At 35.9% G+C, this 21,393-nt stretch overlaps 1 protein-coding gene across 30 annotated transcripts in view; it reads right to left on the bottom strand.

Moving 5' to 3' along the window:
• The window catches only part of LOC106577222 (ankyrin-3), a 587,325-nt gene that overhangs the window by 194,361 nt on the left and 371,571 nt on the right, over positions 1 to 21,393 (bottom strand). The gene's annotated exons all lie outside the window — the stretch shown is intronic.

Below are 21,393 nucleotides of genomic sequence, written 5' to 3'. Positions count from 1 at the left end.
CTCTATTATCCTCTACATATAACTGTTCTGTTACTTCCTCTAGCACCTTCTACATATAACTGTTCTGTTACTTCCTCTATTATCCTCTACATATAACTGTTCTGTTACTTCCTCTATTAGCATCTACATATAACTGTTCTGTTACTTCCTCTATTATCCTATACATATAACTGTTCTGTTACTTCCTCTAGCACCCTCTACATATAACTGTTCTCTTACTTCCTCTAGCACCCTCTACATATAACTGTTCTGTTACTTCCTCTAGCACCCTCTACACATAACTGTTCTGTTACTTCCTCTATTATTCTCTACATATAACTGTTCTGTTACTTCCTCTATTATCCTCTACATATAACTGTTCTGTTACTTCCTCTAGCACCCTCTACATATAACTGTTCTGTTACTTCCTCTAGCACCCTCTACATATAACTGTTCTGTTACTTCCTCTAACCCCCTCTACATATAACTGTTCTGTTACTTCCTCTATTATCCTCTACATATAACTGTTCTGTTACTTCCTCTATTATCCTCTACATATAACTGTTCTGTTACTTCCTCTAGCACCCTCTACATATAACTGTTCTGTTACTTCCTCTATTATCCTCTACATATAACTGTTCTGTTACTTCCTCTATTACCCTCTACATATAACTGTTCTGTTACGTCCTCTAGCACCCTCTACATATAACTGTTCTGTTACTTCCTCTAACCCCCTCTACATATAACTGTTCTGTTACTTTCTCTATTATCCTCTACATATAACTGTTCTGTTACTTCCTCTATTATCCTCTACATATAACTGTTCTGTTACTTCCTCTAGCCCCCTCTACATATAACTGTTCTGTTACTTCCTCTATTATCCTCTACATATAACTGTTCTGTTACTTCCTCTAGCACCCTCTACATATAACTGTTCTGTTACTTCCTCTAGCACCCTCTACATATAACTGTTCTGTTACTTCCTCTAAACCCCTCTACATATAACTGTTCTGTTACTTCCTCTAACCCCTCTACATATAACTGTTCTGTTACTTCCTCTATTATCCTCTACATATAACTGTTCTGTTACTTCCTCTAGCACCCTCTACATATAACTGTTCTGTTACTTCCTCTATTATCCTCTACATATAACTGTTCTGTTACTTCCTCTATTACCCTCTACATATAACTGTTCTGTTACGTCCTCTAGCACCCTCTACATATAACTGTTCTGTTACTTCCTCTAACCCCCTCTACATATAACTGTTCTGTTACTTCCTCTGTTATCCTCTACATATAACTGTTCTGTTACTTCCTCTATTATCCTCTACATATAACTGTTCTGTTACTTACTCTAGCCCCCTCTACATATAACTGTTCTGTTACTTCCTCTATTATCCTCTACATATAACTGTTCTGTTACTGCCTCTATTATCCTCTACATATAACTGTTCTGTTACTTCCTCTAGCCCCTCTACATATAACTGTTCTGTTACTTCCTCTATTATCCTCTACATATAACTGTTATGTTACTTCCTCTAGCCCCCTCTACATATAACTGTTCTGTTACTTCCTCTATAATCCTCTACATATGACTGTTCTGTTACTTCCTCTATTAACCTCTACATATAACTGTTCTGTTAGTTCCTCTATTATCCTCTACATATAACTGTTCTGTTACAACCTCTATTAGCATCTACATATAACTGTTCTGTTACTTCCTCTATTATCCTCTACATATAACTGTTCTGTTACTTCCTCTAGCACCCTCTACATATAACTGTTCTGTTACTTCCTCTAGCACCCTCTACATATAACTGTTCTGTTACTTCCTCTAGCACCCTCTACATATAACTGTTCTGTTACTTCCTCTATTATTCTCTACATATAACTGTTCTGTTACTTCCTCTATTATCCTCTACATATAACTGTTCTGTTACTTCCTCTAGCACCTTCTACATATAACTGTTCTGTTACTTCCTCTATTATCCTCTACATATAACTGTTCTGTTACTTCCTCTATTAGCATCTACATATAACTGTTCTGTTACTTCCTCTATTATCCTATACATATAACTGTTCTGTTACTTCCTCTAGCACCCTCTACATATAACTGTTCTCTTACTTCCTCTAGCACCCTCTACATATAACTGTTCTGTTACTTCCTCTAGCACCCTCTACATATAACTGTTCTGTTACTTCCTCTATTATTCTCTACATATAACTGTTCTGTTACTTCCTCTATTATCCTCTACATATAACTGTTCTGTTACTTCCTCTAGCACCCTCTACATATAACTGTTCTGTTACTTCCTCTAGCACCCTCTACATATAACTGTTCTGTTACTTCCTCTAACACCCTCTACATATAACTGTTCTGTTACTTCCTCTATTATCCTCTACATATAACTGTTCTGTTACTTCCTCTATTATCCTCTACATATAACTGTTCTGTTACTTCCTCTAGCACCCTCTACATATAACTGTTCTGTTACTTCCTCTATTATCCTCTACATATAACTGTTCTGTTACTTCCTCTATTACCCTCTACATATAACTGTTCTGTTACGTCCTCTAGCACCCTCTACATATAACTGTTCTGTTACTTCCTCTAACCCCCTCTACATATAACTGTTCTGTTACTTCCTCTGTTATCCTCTACATAGAACTGTTCTGTTACTTCCTCTATTATCCTCTACATATAACTGTTCTGTTACTTACTCTAGCCCCCTCTACATATAACTGTTCTGTTACTTCCTCTATTACCCTCTACATATAACTGTTCTGTTACTGCCTCTATTATCCTCTACATATAACTGTTCTGTTACTTCCTCTAGCCCCCTCTACATATAACTGTTCTGTTACTTCCTCTATTATCCTCTACATATAACTGTTATGTTACTTCCTCTAGCCCCCTCTACATATAACTGTTCTGTTACTTCCTCTATAATCCTCTACATATGACTGTTCTGTTACTTCCTCTATTAACCTCTACATATAACTGTTCTGTTAGTTCCTCTATTATCCTCTACATATAACTGTTCTGTTACAACCTCTATTAGCATCTACATATAACTGTTCTGTTACTTCCTCTATTATCCTCTACATATAACTGTTCTGTTACTTCCTCTAGCACCCTCTAAATATAACTGTTCTGTTACTTCCTCTAGCACCCTCTACATATAACTGTTCTGTTACTTCCTCTATTATTCTCTACATATAACTGTTCTGTTACTTCCTCTATTATCCTCTACATATAACTGTTCTGTTACTTCCTCTAGCACCTTCTACATATAACTGTTCTCTTACTTCCTCTAGCACCCTCTACATATAACTGTTCTGTTACTTCCTCTAGCACCCTCTACATATAACTGTTCTGTTACTTCCTCTATTATTCTCTACATATAACTGTTCTGTTACTTCCTCTATTATCCTCTACATATAACTGTTCTGTTACTTCCTCTAGCACCCTCTACATATAACTGTTCTGTTACTTCCTCTAGCACCCTCTACATATAACTGTTCTGTTACTTCCTCTAGCCCCCTCTACATATAACTGTTCTGTTACTTCCTCTATTATCCTCTACATATAACTGTTCTGTTACTTCCTCTATTATCCTCTACATATAACTGTTCTGTTACTTCCTCTAGCACCCTCTACATATAACTGTTCTGTTACTTCCTCTATTATCCTCTACATATAACTGTTCTGTTACTTCCTCTATTACCCTCTACATATAACTGTTCTGTTACGTCCTCTAGCACCCTCTACATATAACTGTTCTGTTACTTCCTCTAACCCCTCTACATATAACTGTTCTGTTACTTCCTCTGTTATCCTCTACATAGAACTGTTCTGTTACTTCCTCTATTATCCTCTACATATAACTGTTCTGTTACTTACTCTAGCCCCCTCTACATATAACTGTTCTGTTACTTCCTCTATTACCCTCTACATATAACTGTTCTGTTACTGCCTCTATTATCCTCTACATATAACTGTTCTGTTACTTCCTCTAGCCCCCTCTACATATAACTGTTCTGTTACTTCCTCTATTATCCTCTACATATAACTGTTCTGTTACTTCCTCTAGCCCCTCTACATATAACTGTTCTGTTACTTCCTCTATAATCCTCTACATATGACTGTTCTGTTACTTCCTCTATTAACCTCTACATATAACTGTTCTGTTAGTTCCTCTATTATCCTCTACATATAACTGTTCTGTTACAACCTCTATTAGCATCTACATATAACTGTTCTGTTACTTCCTCTATTATCCTCTACATATAACTGTTCTGTTACTTCCTCTAGCACCCTCTAAATATAACTGTTCTGTTACTTCCTCTAGCACCCTCTACATATAACTGTTCTGTTACTTCCTCTATTATTCTCTACATATAACTGTTCTGTTACTTCCTCTATTATCCTCTACATATAACTGTTCTGTTACTTCCTCTAGCACCTTCTACATATAACTGTTCTGTTACTTCCTCTATTATCCTCTACATATAACTGTTCTGTTACTTCCTCTATTAGCATCTACATATAACTGTTCTGTTACTTCCTCTATTATCCTATACATATAACTGTTCTGTTACTTCCTCTAGCACCCTCTACATATAACTGTTCTCTTACTTCCTCTAGCACCCTCTACATATAACTGTTCTGTTACTTCCTCTAGCACCCTCTACATATAACTGTTCTGTTACTTCCTCTATTATCCTCTACATATAACTGTTCTGTTACTTCCTCTATTATCCTCTACATATAACTGTTCTGTTACTTCCTCTAGCACCCTCTACATATAACTGTTCTGTTACTTCCTCTAGCACCCTCTACATATAACTGTTCTGTTACTTCCTCTAGCCCCCTCTACATATAACTGTTCTGTTACTTCCTCTATTATCCTCTACATATAACTGTTCTGTTACTTCCTCTATTATCCTCTACATATAACTGTTCTGTTACTTCCTCTAGCACCCTCTACATATAACTGTTCTGTTACTTCCTCTATTATCCTCTACATATAACTGTTCTGTTACTTCCTCTATTACCCTCTACATATAACTGTTCTGTTACGTCCTCTAGCACCCTCTACATATAACTGTTCTGTTACTTCCTCTAACCCCCTCTACATATAACTGTTCTGTTACTTCCTCTGTTATCCTCTACATAGAACTGTTCTGTTACTTCCTCTATTATCCTCTACATATAACTGTTCTGTTACTTACTCTAGCCCCCTCTACATATAACTGTTCTGTTACTTCCTCTATTACCCTCTACATATAACTGTTCTGTTACTGCCTCTATTATCCTCTACATATAACTGTTCTGTTACTTCCTCTAGCCCCCTCTACATATAACTGTTCTGTTACTTCCTCTATTATCCTCTACATATAACTGTTATGTTACTTCCTCTAGCCCCCTCTACATATAACTGTTCTGTTACTTCCTCTATAATCCTCTACATATGACTGTTCTGTTACTTCCTCTATTAACCTCTACATATAACTGTTCTGTTAGTTCCTCTATTATCCTCTACATATAACTGTTCTGTTACAACCTCTATTAGCATCTACATATAACTGTTCTGTTACTTCCTCTATTATCCTCTACATATAACTGTTCTGTTACTTCCTCTAGCACCCTCTACATATAACTGTTCTGTTACTTCCTCTAGCACCCTCTACATATAACTGTTCTGTTACTTCCTCTAGCACCCTCTACATATAACTGTTCTGTTACTTCCTCTATTATTCTCTACATATAACTGTTCTGTTACTTCCTCTATAATCCTCTACATATAACTGTTCTGTTACTTCCTCTAGCACCTTCTACATATAACTGTTCTGTTACTTCCTCTATTATCCTCTACATATAACTGTTCTGTTACTTCCTCTATTAGCATCTACATATAACTGTTCTGTTACTTCCTCTATTATCCTATACATATAACTGTTCTGTTACTTCCTCTATTATCCTGTACATATAACTGATCTGTTACTTCCTCTAGCACCCTCTACATATAACTGTTCTGTTACTTCCTCTAGCACCCTCTACATATAACTGTTCTGTTACTTCCTCTAGCATCCTCTAGATATAACTGTTCTGTTACTTCCTCTATTATCCTCTACATGTAACTGTTCTGTTACTTCCTCTATTACCCTCTACATATAACTGTTCTGTTATTTCCTCTATTATCCTCTACATATAACTGTTCTGTTACTTCCTCTATTAACCTCTACATATAACTGTTCTGTTAATTCCTGTATTATCCTCTACATATAACTGTTCTGTTACTTCGTCTAGCACCCTCTACATATAACTGTTCTGTTACTTCCTCTAACCCCCTCTACATATAACTGTTCTGTTACTTCCTCTATTATCCTATACATATAACTGTTCTGTTACTTCCTCTATTATCCTCTACATATAACTGTTCTGTTACTTACTCTAGCCCCCTCTACATATAACTGTTCTGTTACTTCCTCTATTATCCTCTACATATAACTGTTCTGTTACTGCCTCTATTATCCTCTACATATAACTGTTCTGTTACTTCCTCTAGCCCCCTCTACATATAACTGTTCTGTTACTTCCTCTATTATCCTCTACATATAACTGTTCTGTTACTGCCTCTATTATCCTCTACATATAACTGTTCTGTTACTTCCTCTAGCCCCCTCTACATATAACTGTTCTGTTACTTCCTCTATTATCCTCTACATATAACTGTTCTGTTATTTCCTCTATTACCCTCTACATATAACTGTTCTGTTACTTCCTCTATTATCCTCTACATATAACTGTTCTGTTACTTCTTCTATTATCCTTTACATATAACTGTTCTGTTACTTCCTCTATTATCCTCTACATATAACTGTTCTGTTACTTCCTCTAGCACCCTCTACATATAACTGTTCTGTTACTTCCTCTATTATCCTCTACATATAACTGTTCTGTTACTTCCTCTATTAGCCTCTACATATAACTGTTCTGTTACTTCCTCTAGCACCCTCTACACATAACTGTTCTGTTACTTCCTCTAACCCTCTCTACATATAACTGTTCTGTTACTTCCTCTATTATCCTCTACATATAACTGTTCTGTTACTTCCTCTATTATCCTCTACATATAACTGTTCTGTTACTTCCTCTAGCACCCTCTACATATAACTGTTCTGTTACTTCCTCTATTATCCTCTACATATAACTGTTCTGTTACTTCCTCTATTATCCTCTACATATAACTGTTCTGTTACTTCCTCTAGCCCCCTCTACATATAACTGTTCTGTTACTTCCTCTATTATCCTCTACATATAACTGTTCTGTTACTTCCTCTAGCACCCTCTACATATAACTGTTCTGTTACTTCCTCTAGCACCCTCTACATATAACTGTTCTGTTACTTCCTCTAGCACCCTCTACATATAACTGTTCTGTTACTTCCTCTATTATCCTCTACATATAACTGTTCTGTTACTTCCTCTATTACCCTCTACATATAACTGTTCTGTTACTTCCTCTATTATCCTCTACATATAACTGTTCTGTTACTTCCTCTAGCACCCTCTACATATAACTGTTCTGTTACTTCCTCTAGCCCCCTCTACATATAACTGTTCTGTTACTTCCTCTATTATCCTCTACATATAACTGTTCTGTTACTTCCTCTATTATCCTCTACATATAACTGTTCTGTTACTTCCTCTAGTATCCTCTACATATAACTGTTCTGTTAATACCTCTATTATCCTCTACATATAACTGTTCTGTTACTTCCTCTATTATCCTCTACATATAACTGTTCTGTTACTTCCTCTAGCACCCTCTACATATAACTGTTCTGTTACTTCCTCTAGCACCCTCTACATATAACTGTTCTGTTACTTCCTCTATTATCCTCTACATATAACTGTTCTGTTACTTCCTCTATTATCCTCTACATATAACTGTTCTGTTACTTCCTCTATTATCCTCTACATATAACTGTTCTGTTACTTCCTCTAGCCCCCTCTACATATAACTGTTCTGTTACTTCCTCTATTATCCTCTACATATAACTGTTCTGTTACTTCCTCTAGCACCCTCTACATATAACTGTTCTGTTACTTCCTCTAGCACCCTCTACATATAACTGTTCTGTTACTTCCTCTAACCCCCTCTACATATAACTGTTCTGTTACTTCCTCTATTATCCTCTACATATAACTGTTCTGTTACTTCCTCTATTACCCTCTACATATAACTGTTCTGTTACTTCCTCTATTACCCTCTACATATAACTGTTCTGTTACTTCCTCTAGCACCCTCTACATATAACTGTTCTGTTACTTCCTCTAGCCCCCTCTACATATAACTGTTCTGTTACTTCCTCTATTATCCTCTACATATAACTGTTCTGTTACTTCCTCTATTATCCTCTACATATAACTGTTCTGTTACTTCCTCTAGCACCCTCTACATATAACTGTTCTGTTACTTCCTCTATTATCCTCTACATATAACTGTTCTGTTACTCCCTCTATTATCCTCTACATATAACTGTTCTGTTACTTCCTCTAGCACCCTCTACATATAACTGTTCTGTTACTTCCTCTATTACCCTCTACATATAACTGTTCTGTTAATACCTCTATTATCCTCTACATATAACTGTTCTGTTACTTCCTCTATTATCCTCTACATATAACTGTTCTGTTACTTCCTCTATTATCCTCTACATATAACTGTTCTGTTACTTCCTCTAGCACCCTCTACATATAACTGTTCTGTTACTTCCTCTATTATCCTCTACATATAACTGTTCTGTTACTTCCTCTATTATCCTCTACATATAACTGTTCTGTTACTTCCTCTAGCCCCCTCTACATATAACTGTTCTGTTACTTCCTCTATTATCCTCTACATATAACTGTTCTGTTACTTCCTCTAGCACCCTCTACATATAACTGTTCTGTTACTTCCTCTAGCACCCTCTACATATAACTGTTCTGTTACTTCCTCTACCCCCTCTACATATAACTGTTCTGTTACTTCCTCTATTATCCTCTACATATAACTGTTCTGTTACTTCCTCTATTACCCTCTACATATAACTGTTCTGTTACTTCCTCTATTATCCTCTACATATAACTGTTCTGTTACTTCCTCTAGCACCCTCTACATATAACTGTTCTGTTACTTCCTCTAGCCCCCTCTACATATAACTGTTCTGTTACTTCCTCTATTATCCTCTACATATAACTGTTCTGTTACTTCCTCTATTATCCTCTACATATAACTGTTCTGTTACTTCCTCTAGCACCCTCTACATATAACTTTTCTGTTACTTCCTCTATTATCCTCTACATATAACTGTTCTGTTACTTCCTCTATTATCCTCTACATATAACTGTTCTGTTACTTCCTCTAGCACCCTCTACATATAACTGTTCTGTTACTTCCTCTATTATCCTCTACATATAACTGTTCTGTTACTTCCTCTAGCACCCTCTACATATAACTGTTCTGTTACTTCCTCTAGCACCCTCTACATATAACTGTTCTGTTACTTCCTCTATTATCCTCTACATGTAACTGTTCTGTTACTTCCTCTATTACCCTCTACATATAACTGTTCTGTTATTTCCTCTATTATCCTCTACATATAACTGTTCTGTTACTTCCTCTATTAACCTCTACATATAACTGTTCTGTTAATTCCTGTATTATCCTCTACATATAACTGTTCTGTTACTTCGTCTAGCACCCTCTACATATAACTGTTCTGTTACTTCCTCTAACCCCCTCTACATATAACTGTTCTGTTACTTCCTCTATTATCCTCTACATATAACTGTTCTGTTACTTCCTCTATTATCCTCTACATATAACTGTTCTGTTACTTCCTCTAGCACCCTCTACATATAACTGTTCTGTTACTTCCTCTATTATCCTCTACATATAACTGTTCTGTTACTTCCTCTATTATCCTCTACATATAACTGTTCTGTTACTTCCTCTAGCACCCTCTACATATAACTGTTCTGTTACTTCCTCTATTATCCTCTACATATAACTGTTCTGTTACTTCCTCTATTATCCTCTACATATAACTGTTCTGTTACTTCCTCTAGCCCCCTCTACATATAACTGTTCTGTTACTTCCTCTATTATCCTCTACATATAACTGTTCTGTTACTTCCTCTAGCACCCTCTACATATAACTGTTCTGTTACTTCCTCTAGCACCCTCTACATATAACTGTTCTGTTACTTCCTCTAACCCCCTCTACATATAACTGTTCTGTTACTTCCTCTATTATCCTCTACATATAACTGTTCTGTTACTTCCTCTATTACCCTCTACATATAACTGTTCTGTTACTTCCTCTATTACCCTCTACATATAACTGTTCTGTTACTTCCTCTAGCACCCTCTACATATAACTGTTCTGTTACTTCCTCTAGCCCCCTCTACATATAACTGTTCTGTTACTTCCTCTATTATCCTCTACATATAACTGTTCTGTTACTTCCTCTATTATCCTCTACATATAACTGTTCTGTTACTTCCTCTAGCACCCTCTACATATAACTGTTCTGTTACTTCCTCTATTATCCTCTACATATAACTGTTCTGTTACTCCCTCTATTATCCTCTACATATAACTGTTCTGTTACTTCCTCTAGCACCCTCTACATATAACTGTTCTGTTACTTCCTCTATTATCCTCTACATATAACTGTTCTGTTAATGCCTCTATTATCCTCTACATATAACTGTTCTGTTACTTCCTCTATTATCCTCTACATATAACTGTTCTGTTACTTCCTCTATTACCCTCTACATATAACTGTTCTGTTACTTCCTCTAGCACCCTCTACATATAACTGTTCTGTTACTTCCTCTATTATCCTCTACATATAACTGTTCTGTTGCTTCCTCTATTATCCTCTACATATAACTGTTCTGTTACTTCCTCTAGCCCCCTCTACATATAACTGTTCTGTTACTTCCTCTATTATCCTCTACATATAACTGTTCTGTTACTTCCTCTAGCACCCTCTACATATAACTGTTCTGTTACTTCCTCTAGCACCCTCTACATATAACTGTTCTGTTACTTCCTCTAGCCCCTCTACATATAACTGTTCTGTTACTTCCTCTATTATCCTCTACATATAACTGTTCTGTTACTTCCTCTATTACCCTCTACATATAACTGTTCTGTTACTTCCTCTATTACCCTCTACATATAACTGTTCTGTTACTTCCTCTAGCACCCTCTACATATAACTGTTCTGTTACTTCCTCTAGCACCCTCTACATATAACTGTTCTGTTACTTCCTCTATTATCCTCTACATATAACTGTTCTGTTACTTCCTCTATTATCCTCTACATATAACTGTTCTGTTACTTCCTCTAGCACCCTCTACATATAACTGTTCTGTTACTTCCTCTATTATCCTCTACATATAACTGTTCTGTTACTTCCTCTATTATCCTCTACATATAACTGTTCTGTTACTTCCTCTAGCACCCTCTACATATAACTGTTCTGTTACTTCCTCTATTATCCTCTACATATAACTGTTCTGTTACTTCCTCTAGCACCCTCTACATATAACTGTTCTGTTACTTCCTCTAGCATCCTCTAGATATAACTGTTCTGTTACTTCCTCTATTATCCTCTACATGTAACTGTTCTGTTACTTCCTCTATTACCCTCTACATATAACTGTTCTGTTATTTCCTCTATTATCCTCTACATATAACTGTTCTGTTACTTCCTCTATTAACCTCTACATATAACTGTTCTGTTAATTCCTGTATTATCCTCTACATATAACTGTTCTGTTACTTCGTCTAGCACCCTCTACATATAACTGTTCTGTTACTTCCTCTAGCCCCCTCTACATATAACTGTTCTGTTACTTCCTCTATTATCCTCTACATATAACTGTTCTGTTACTTCCTCTATTATCCTCTACATATAACTGTTCTGTTACTTACTCTAGCCCCCTCTACATATAACTGTTCTGTTACTTCCTCTATTATCCTCTACATATAACTGTTCTGTTACTGCCTCTATTATCCTCTACATATAACTGTTCTGTTACTTTCCTCTAGCCCCTCTACATATAACTGTTCTGTTACTTCCTCTATTATCCTCTACATATAACTGTTCTGTTACTGCCTCTATTATCCTCTACATATAACTGTTCTGTTACTTCCTCTAGCCCCCTCTACATATAACTGTTCTGTTACTTCCTCTATTATCCTCTACATATAACTGTTCTGTTATTTCCTCTATTACCCTCTACATATAACTGTTCTGTTACTTCCTCTATTATCCTCTACATATAACTGTTCTGTTACTTCATCTATTATCCTCTACATATAACTGTTCTGTTACTTCCTCTATTATCCTCTACATATAACTGTTCTGTTACTTCCTCTAGCACCCTCTACATATAACTGTTCTGTTACTTCCTCTATTATCCTCTACATATAACTGTTCTGTTACTTCCTCTATTAGCCTCTACATATAACTGTTCTGTTACTTCCTCTAGCACCCTCTACATATAACTGTTCTGTTACTTCCTCTAGCCCCTCTACATATAACTGTTCTGTTACTTCCTCTATTATCCTCTACATATAACTGTTCTGTTACTTCCTCTATTATCCTCTACATATAACTGTTCTGTTACTTCCTCTAGCACCCTCTACATATAACTGTTCTGTTACTTCCTCTATTATCCTCTACATATAACTGTTCTGTTACTTCCTCTATTATCCTCTACATATAACTGTTCTGTTACTTCCTCTAGCCCCCTCTACATATAACTGTTCTGTTACTTCCTCTATTATCCTCTACATATAACTGTTCTGTTACTTCCTCTAGCACCCTCTACATATAACTGTTCTGTTACTTCCTCTAGCACCCTCTACATATAACTGTTCTGTTACTTCCTCTAGCACCCTCTACATATAACTGTTCTGTTACTTCCTCTATTATCCTCTACATATAACTGTTCTGTTACTTCCTCTATTATCCTCTACATATAACTGTTCTGTTACTTCCTCTATTATCCTCTACATATAACTGTTCTGTTACTTCCTCTAGCACCCTCTACATATAACTGTTCTGTTACTTCCTCTAGCACCCCTCTACATATAACTGTTCTGTTACTTCCTCTATTATCCTCTACATATAACTGTTCTGTTACTTCCTCTATTATCCTCTACATATAACTGTTCTGTTACTTCCTCTAGCACCCTCTACATATAACTGTTCTGTTACTTCCTCTATTATCCTCTACATATAACTGTTCTGTTACTTCCTCTATTATTCTCTACATATAACTGTTCTGTTACTTCCTCTAGCACCCTCTACATATAACTGTTCTGTTACTTCCTCTATTATCCTCTACATATAACTGTTCTGTTAATTCCTCTATTATCCTCTACATATAACTGTTCTGTTACTTCCTCTAGCACCCTCTACATATAACTGTTCTGTTACTTCCTCTATTATCCTCTACATATAACTGTTCTGTTACTTCCTCTAGCACCCTCTACATATAACTGTTCTGTTACTTCCTCTAGCACTTTCCACATATAACTGTTCTGTTACTTCCTCTAGCACCCTCTACATATAACTGTTCTGTTACTTCCTCTATTATCCTCTACATATAACTGTTCTGTTACTTCCTCTATTATCCTCTACATATAACTGTTCTGTTACTTCCTCTATTACCCTCTACATATAACTGTTCTGTTACTTCCTCTAGCACCCTCTACATATAACTGTTCTGTTACTTCCTCTAGCACCCTCTACATATAACTGTTCTGTTACTTCCTCTATTATCCTCTACATATAACTGTTCTGTTACTTCCTCTATTATCCTCTACATATAACTGTTCTGTTACTTCCTCTAGCACCCTCTACATATAACTGTTCTGTTACTTCCTCTATTATCCTCTACATATAACTGTTCTGTTACTTCCTCTATTATCCTCTACATATAACTGTTCTGTTACTTCCTCTAGCACCCTCTACATATAACTGTTCTGTTACTTCCTCTATTATCCTCTACATATAACTGTTCTGTTACTTCCTCTATTATCCTCTACATATAACTGTTCTGTTACTTCCTCTATTATCCTCTACATATAACTGTTCTGTTACTTCCTCTATTATCCTCTACATATAACTGTTCTGTTACTTCCTCTAGCACCCTCTACATATAACTGTTCTGTTACTTCCTCTATTATCCTCTACATATAACTGTTCTGTTACTTCCTCTATTATCCTCTACATATAACTGTTCTGTTACTTCCTCTAGCCCCCTCTACATATAACTGTTCTGTTACTTCCTCTATTATCCTCTACATATAACTGTTCTGTTACTTCCTCTAGCACCCTCTACATATAACTGTTCTGTTACTTCCTCTAGCACCCTCTACATATAACTGTTCTGTTACTTCCTCTATTATCCTCTACATATAACTGTTCTGTTACTTCCTCTATTATCCTCTACATATAACTGTTCTGTTACTTCCTCTATTACCCTCTACATATAACTGTTCTGTTACTTCCTCTATTACCCTCTACATATAACTGTTCTGTTACTTCCTCTAGCACCCTCTACATATAACTGTTCTGTTACTTCCTCTAGCACCCTCTACATATAACTGTTCTGTTACTTCCTCTATTATCCTCTACATATAACTGTTCTGTTACTTCCTCTATTATCCTCTACATATAACTGTTCTGTTACTTCCTCTAGCACCCTCTACATATAACTGTTCTGTTACTTCCTCTATTATCCTCTACATATAACTGTTCTGTTACTTCCTCTATTATCCTCTACATATAACTGTTCTGTTACTTCCTCTAGCACCCTCTACATATAACTGTTCTGTTACTTCCTCTATTACCCTCTACATATAACTGTTCTGTTACTTCCTCTATTACCCTCTACATATAACTGTTCTGTTACTTCCTCTATTACCCTCTACATATAACTGTTCTGTTACTTCCTCTAGCACCCTCTACATATAACTGTTCTGTTACTTCCTCTATTACCCTCTACATATAACTGTTCTGTTACTTCCTCTATTATCCTCTACATATAACTGTTCTGTTACTTCCTCTATTATCCTCTACATATAACTGTTCTGTTACTTCCTCTAGCACCCTCTACATATAACTGTTCTGTTACTTCCTCTATTACCCTCTACATATAACTGTTCTGTTACTTCCTCTATTATCCTCTACATATAACTGTTCTGTTACTTCCTCTAGCACCCTCTACATATAACTGTTCTGTTACTTCCTCTATTATCCTCTACATATAACTGTTCTGTTACTTCCTCTATTATCCTCTACATATAACTGTTCTGTTACTTCCTCTATTATCCTCTACATATAACTGTTCTGTTACTTCCTCTATTATCCTCTACATATAACTGTTCTGTTACTTCCTCTAGCCCCCTCTACATATAACTGTTCTGTTACTTCCTCTATTATCCCTCTACATATAACTGTTCTGTTACTTCCTCTATTATCCTCTACATATAACTTTTCTGTTACTTCCTCTAGCACCCTCTACATATAACTGTTCTGTTACTTCCTCTATTATCCTCTACATATAACTGTTCTGTTACTTCCTCTAGCACCCTCTACATATAACTGTTCTGTTACTTCCTCTATCACCCTCTACATATAACTGTTCTGTTACTTCCTCTAGCACCCTCTACATATAACTGTTCTGTTACTTCCTCTGTTATCCTCTACATATAACTGTTCTGTTACTTCCTCTATTATCCTCTACATATAACTGTTCTGTTACTTCCTCTATTACCCTCTACATATAACTGTTCTGTTACTTCCTCTAGCACCCTCTACATATAACTGTTCTGTTACTTCCTCTAGCACCCTCTACATATAACTGTTCTGTTACTTCCTCTATTATCCTCTACATATAACTGTTCTGTTACTTCTCTATTATCCTCTACATATAACTGTTCTGTTACTTCCTCTAGCACCCTCTACATATAACTGTTCTGTTACTTCCTCTATTATCCTCTACATATAACTGTTCTGTTACTTCCTCTATTATCCTCTACATATAACTGTTCTGTTACTTCCTCTAGCACCCTCTACATATAACTGTTCTGTTACTTCCTCTATTATCCTCTACATATAACTGTTCTGTTACTTCCTCTATTATCCTCTACATATAACTGTTCTGTTACTTCCTCTATTATCCTCTACATATAACTGTTCTGTTACTTCCTCTAGCACCCTCTACATATAACTGTTCTGTTACTTCCTCTAGCATCCTCTACATATAACTGTTCTGTTACTTCCTCTATTACCCTCTACATATAACTGTTCTGTTACTTCCTCTATTACCCTCTACATATAACTGTTCTGTTACTTCCTCTATTATCCTCTACATATAACTGTTCTGTTACTTCCTCTAGCACCCTCTACATATAACTGTTCTGTTACTTCCTCTATTATCCTCTACATATAACTGTTCTGTTACTTCCTCTATTATCCTCTACATATAACTGTTCTGTTACTTCCTCTAGCACCCTCTACATATAACTGTTCTGTTACTTCCTCTATTATTCTCTACATATAACTGGTCTGTTACTTCCTCTATTATCCTCTACATATAACTGTTCTGTTAATACCTCTATTATCCTCTACATATAACTGTTCTGTTACTTCCTCTATTATCCTCTACATATAACTGTTCTGTTACTTCCTCTATTATCCTCTACATATAACTGTTCTGTTACTTCCTCTAGCACCCTCTACATATAACTGTTCTGTTAGTTCCTCTATTATTCTCTACATATAACTGTTCTGTTACTTCCTCTATTATCCTCTACATATAACTGTTCTGTTACTTCCTCTAGCACCCTCTACATATAACTGTTCTGTTACTTCCTCTATTATCCTCTACATATAACTGTTCTGTTACTTCCTCTATTATCCTCTACATATAACTGTTCTGTTACTTCCTCTATTATCCTCTACATATAACTGTTCTGTTACTTCCTCTAGCACCCTCTACATATAACTGTTCTGTTACTTCCTCTAGCATCCTCTACATATAACTGTTCTGTTACTTCCTCTATTATCCTCTACATATAACTGTTCTGTTACTTCCTCTATTACCCTCTACATATAACTGTTCTGTTACTTCCTCTATTATCCTCTACATATAACGTTTCTGTTACTTCCTCTAGCACCCTCTACATATAACTGTTCTGTTACTTCCTCTATTATCCTCTACATATAACTGTTCTGTTACTTCCTCTATTATCCTCTACATATAACTGTTCTGTTACTTCCTCTAGCACCCTCTACATATAACTGTTCTGTTACTTCCTCTAGCACCCTCTACATATAACTGTTCTGTTACTTCCTCTATTATCCTCTACATATAACTGTTCTGTTACTTCCTCTATTATCCTCTACATATAACTGTTCTGTTACTTCCTCTAGCACCCTCTACATATAACTGTTCTGTTACTTCCTCTATTACCCTCTACATATAACTGTTCTGTTACTTCCTCTATTATCCTCTACATATAACTGTTCTGTTACTTCCTCTAGCACCCTCTACATATAACTGTTCTGTTACTTCCTCTATTATCCTCTACATATAACTGTTCTGTTACTTCCTCTATTACCCTCTACATATAACTGTTCTGTTACTTCCTCTAGCACCCTCTACATATAACTGTTCTGTTACTTCCTCTAGCACCCTCTACATATAACTGTTCTGTTGCTTCCTCTATTATCCTCTACATATAACTGTTCTGTTACTTCCTCTATTATCCTCTACATATAACTGTTCTGTTGCTTCCTCTAGCACCCTCTACATATAACTGTTCTGTTACTTCCTCTATTATCCTCTACATATAACTGTTCTGTTACTTCCTCTATTACCCTCTACATATAACTGTTCTGTTGCTTCCTCTATTATCCTCTACATATAACTGTTCTGTTACTTCCTCTAGCACCCTCTACATATAACTGTTCTGTTACTTCCTCTATTACCCTCTACATATAACTGTTCTGTTACTTCCTCTATTATCCTCTACATATAACTGTTCTGTTACTTCCTCTAGCACCCTCTACATATAACTGTTCTGTTACTTCCTCTATTATCCTCTACATATAACTGTTCTGTTACTTTCCTCTATTATCCCTCTACATATAACTGTTCTGTTACTTCCTCTATTATCCTCTACATATAACTGTTCTGTTACTTCCTCTATTATCCTCTACATATAACTGTTCTGTTACTTCCTCTATTATCCTCTACATATAACTGTTCTGTTACTTCCTCTAGCACCCTCTACATATAACTGTTCTGTTACTTCCTCTATTATCCTCTACATATAACTGTTCTGTTACTTCCTCTATTAGCCCTCTACATATAACTGTTCTGTTACTTCCTCTAGCACCCTCTACATATAACTGTTCTGTTACTTCCTCTAGCCCCTCTACATATAACTGTTCTGTTACTTCCTCTATTATCCTCTACATATAACTGTTCTGTTACTTCCTCTATTATCCTCTACATATAACTGTTCTGTTACTTCCTCTAGCACCCTCTACATATAACTGTTCTGTTACTTCCTCTATTATCCTCTAGATATAACTGTTCTGTTACTTTCACTATTAACCTCTACATATAACTGTTCTGTTACTTCCTCTAGCACCCTCTACATATAACTGTTCTGTTACTTCCTCTAGCACCCTCTACATATAACTGTTCTGTTACTTCCTCTATTATCCTCTACATATAACTGTTCTGTTACTTCCTCTATTATCCTCTACATATAACTGTTCTGTTACTTCCTCTAGCACCCTCTACATATAACTGTTCTGTTACTTCCTCTAGCACCCTCTACATATAACTGTTCTGTTACTTCCTCTATTATCCTCTACATATAACTGTTCTGTTACTTCCTCTATTATCCTCTACATATAACTGTTCTGTTGCTTCCTCTAGCACCCTCTACATATAACTGTTCTGTTACTTCCTCTATTATCCTCTACATATAACTGTTCTGTTACTTCCTCTATTATCCTCTACATATAACTGTTCTGTTACTTCCTCTATTACCCTCTACATATAACTGTTCTGTTACTTCCTCTATTATCCTCTACATATAACTGTTCTGTTACTTCCCTCTAGCACCCTCTACATATAACTGTTCTGTTACTTCCTCTAGTACCCTCTACATATAACTGTTCTGTTACTTCCTCTATTATCCTCTACATATAACTGTTCTGTTACTTCCTCTATTATCCTCTACATATAACTGTTCTGTTACTTCCTCTAGCACCCTCTACATATAACTGTTCTGTTACTTCCTCTAGTACCCTCTACATATAACTGTTCTGTTACTTCCTCTATTATCCTCTACATATAACTGTTCTGTTACTTCCTCTATTATCCTCTACATATAACTGTTCTGTTACTTCCTCTAGCACCCTCTACATATAACTGTTCTGTTACTTCCTCTATTATCCTCTACATATAACTGTTCTGTTAATTCCTCTATTATCCTCTACATATAACTGTTCTGTTACTTCCTCTATTAGCCTCTACATATAACTGTTCTGTTGCTTCCTCTATTATCCTCTACATATAACTGTTCTGTTACTTCCTCTAGCACCCTCTACATATAACTGTTCTGTTACTTCCTCTATTATCCTCTACATATAACTGTTCTGTTACTTCCTCTATTATCCTCTACATATAACTGTTCTGTTACTTCCTCTAGCACCCTCTACATATAACTGTTCTGTTACTTCCTCTATTACCCTCTACATATAACTGTTCTGTTACTTCCTCTATTATCCTCTACATATAACTGTTCTGTTACTTCCTCTATTATCCTCTACATATAACTGTTCTGTTACTTCCTCTAGCCCCCTCTACATATAACTGTTCTGTTACTTCCTCTATTACCCTCTACATATAACTGTTCTGTTACTTCCTCTATTATCCTCTACATATAACTGTTCTGTTACTTCCTCTAGCACCCTCTACATATAACTGTTCTGTTACTTCCTCTATTATCCTCTACATATAACTGTTCTGTTACTACCTCTATTATCCTCTACATATAACTGTTCTGTTACTTCCTCTAGCACCCTCTACATATAACTGTTCTGTTACTTCCTCTAGCTCCCTCTACATATAACTGTTCTGTTACTTCCTCTATTACCCTCTACATATAACTGTTCTGTTACTTCCTCTATTATCCTCTACATATAACTGTTCTGTTACTTCCTCTAGCACCCTCTACATATAACTGTTCTGTTACTTCCTCTATTACCCTCTACATATAACTGTTCTGTTACTTCCTCTATTATCCTCTACATATAACTGTTCTGTTACTTCCTCTAGCCCCCTCTACATATAACTGTTCTGTTACTTCCTCTATTATCCTCTACATATAACTGTTCTGTTACTTCCTCTATTACCCTCTACATATAACTGTTCTGTTACTTCCTCTAGCACCCTCTACATATAACTGTTCTGTTACTTCCTCTAGCACCCTCTACATATAACTGTTCTGTTACTTCCTCTATTATCCTCTACATATAACTGTTCTGTTACTTCCTCTATTACCCTCTACATATAACTGTTCTGTTACTTCCTCTAGCACCCTCTACATATAACTGTTCTGTTACTTCCTCTATTACCCTCTACATATAACTGTTCTGTTACTTCCTCTAGTACCCTCTACATATAACTGTTCTGTTACTTCCTCTATTATCCCTCTACATATAACTGTTCTGTTACTTCCTCTAGCACCCTCTACATATAACTGTTCTGTTACTTCCTCTATTATCCTCTACATATAACTGTTCTGTTACTTCCTCTATTATCCTCTACATATAACTGTTCTGTTACTTCCTCTAGCACCCTCTACATATAACTGTTCTGTTACTTCCTCTATTATCCTCTACATATAACTGTTCTGTTATTTCCTCTATTATCCCTCTACATATAACTGTTCTGTTACTTCCTCTATTATCCTCTACATATAACTGTTCTGTTACTTCCTCTATTATCCTCTACATATAACTGTTCTGTTACTTCCTCTATTATCCTCTACATATAACTGTTCTGTTACTTTCTCTAGCACCCTCTACATATAACTGTTCTGTTACTTCTCTATTATCCTCTACATATAACTGTTCTGTTACTTCCTCTATTAGCCTCTACATATAACTGTTCTGTTACTTCCTCTAGCACCCTCTACATATAACTGTTCTGTTACTTCCTCTAGCACCCTCTACATATAACTGTTCTGTTACTTCCTCTATTATCCTCTACATATAACTGTTCTGTTACTTCCTCTATTAT

The sequence above is a fragment of the Salmo salar genome, chromosome ssa18 (assembly GCF_905237065.1).
Source record: "Salmo salar chromosome ssa18, Ssal_v3.1, whole genome shotgun sequence".
Taxonomy (NCBI): Eukaryota; Metazoa; Chordata; class Actinopteri; order Salmoniformes; family Salmonidae; genus Salmo; species Salmo salar.
The sequence above is the reverse complement of the archived record's forward strand: the minus strand, read 5'-3'. Positions and strand labels throughout refer to the sequence as shown.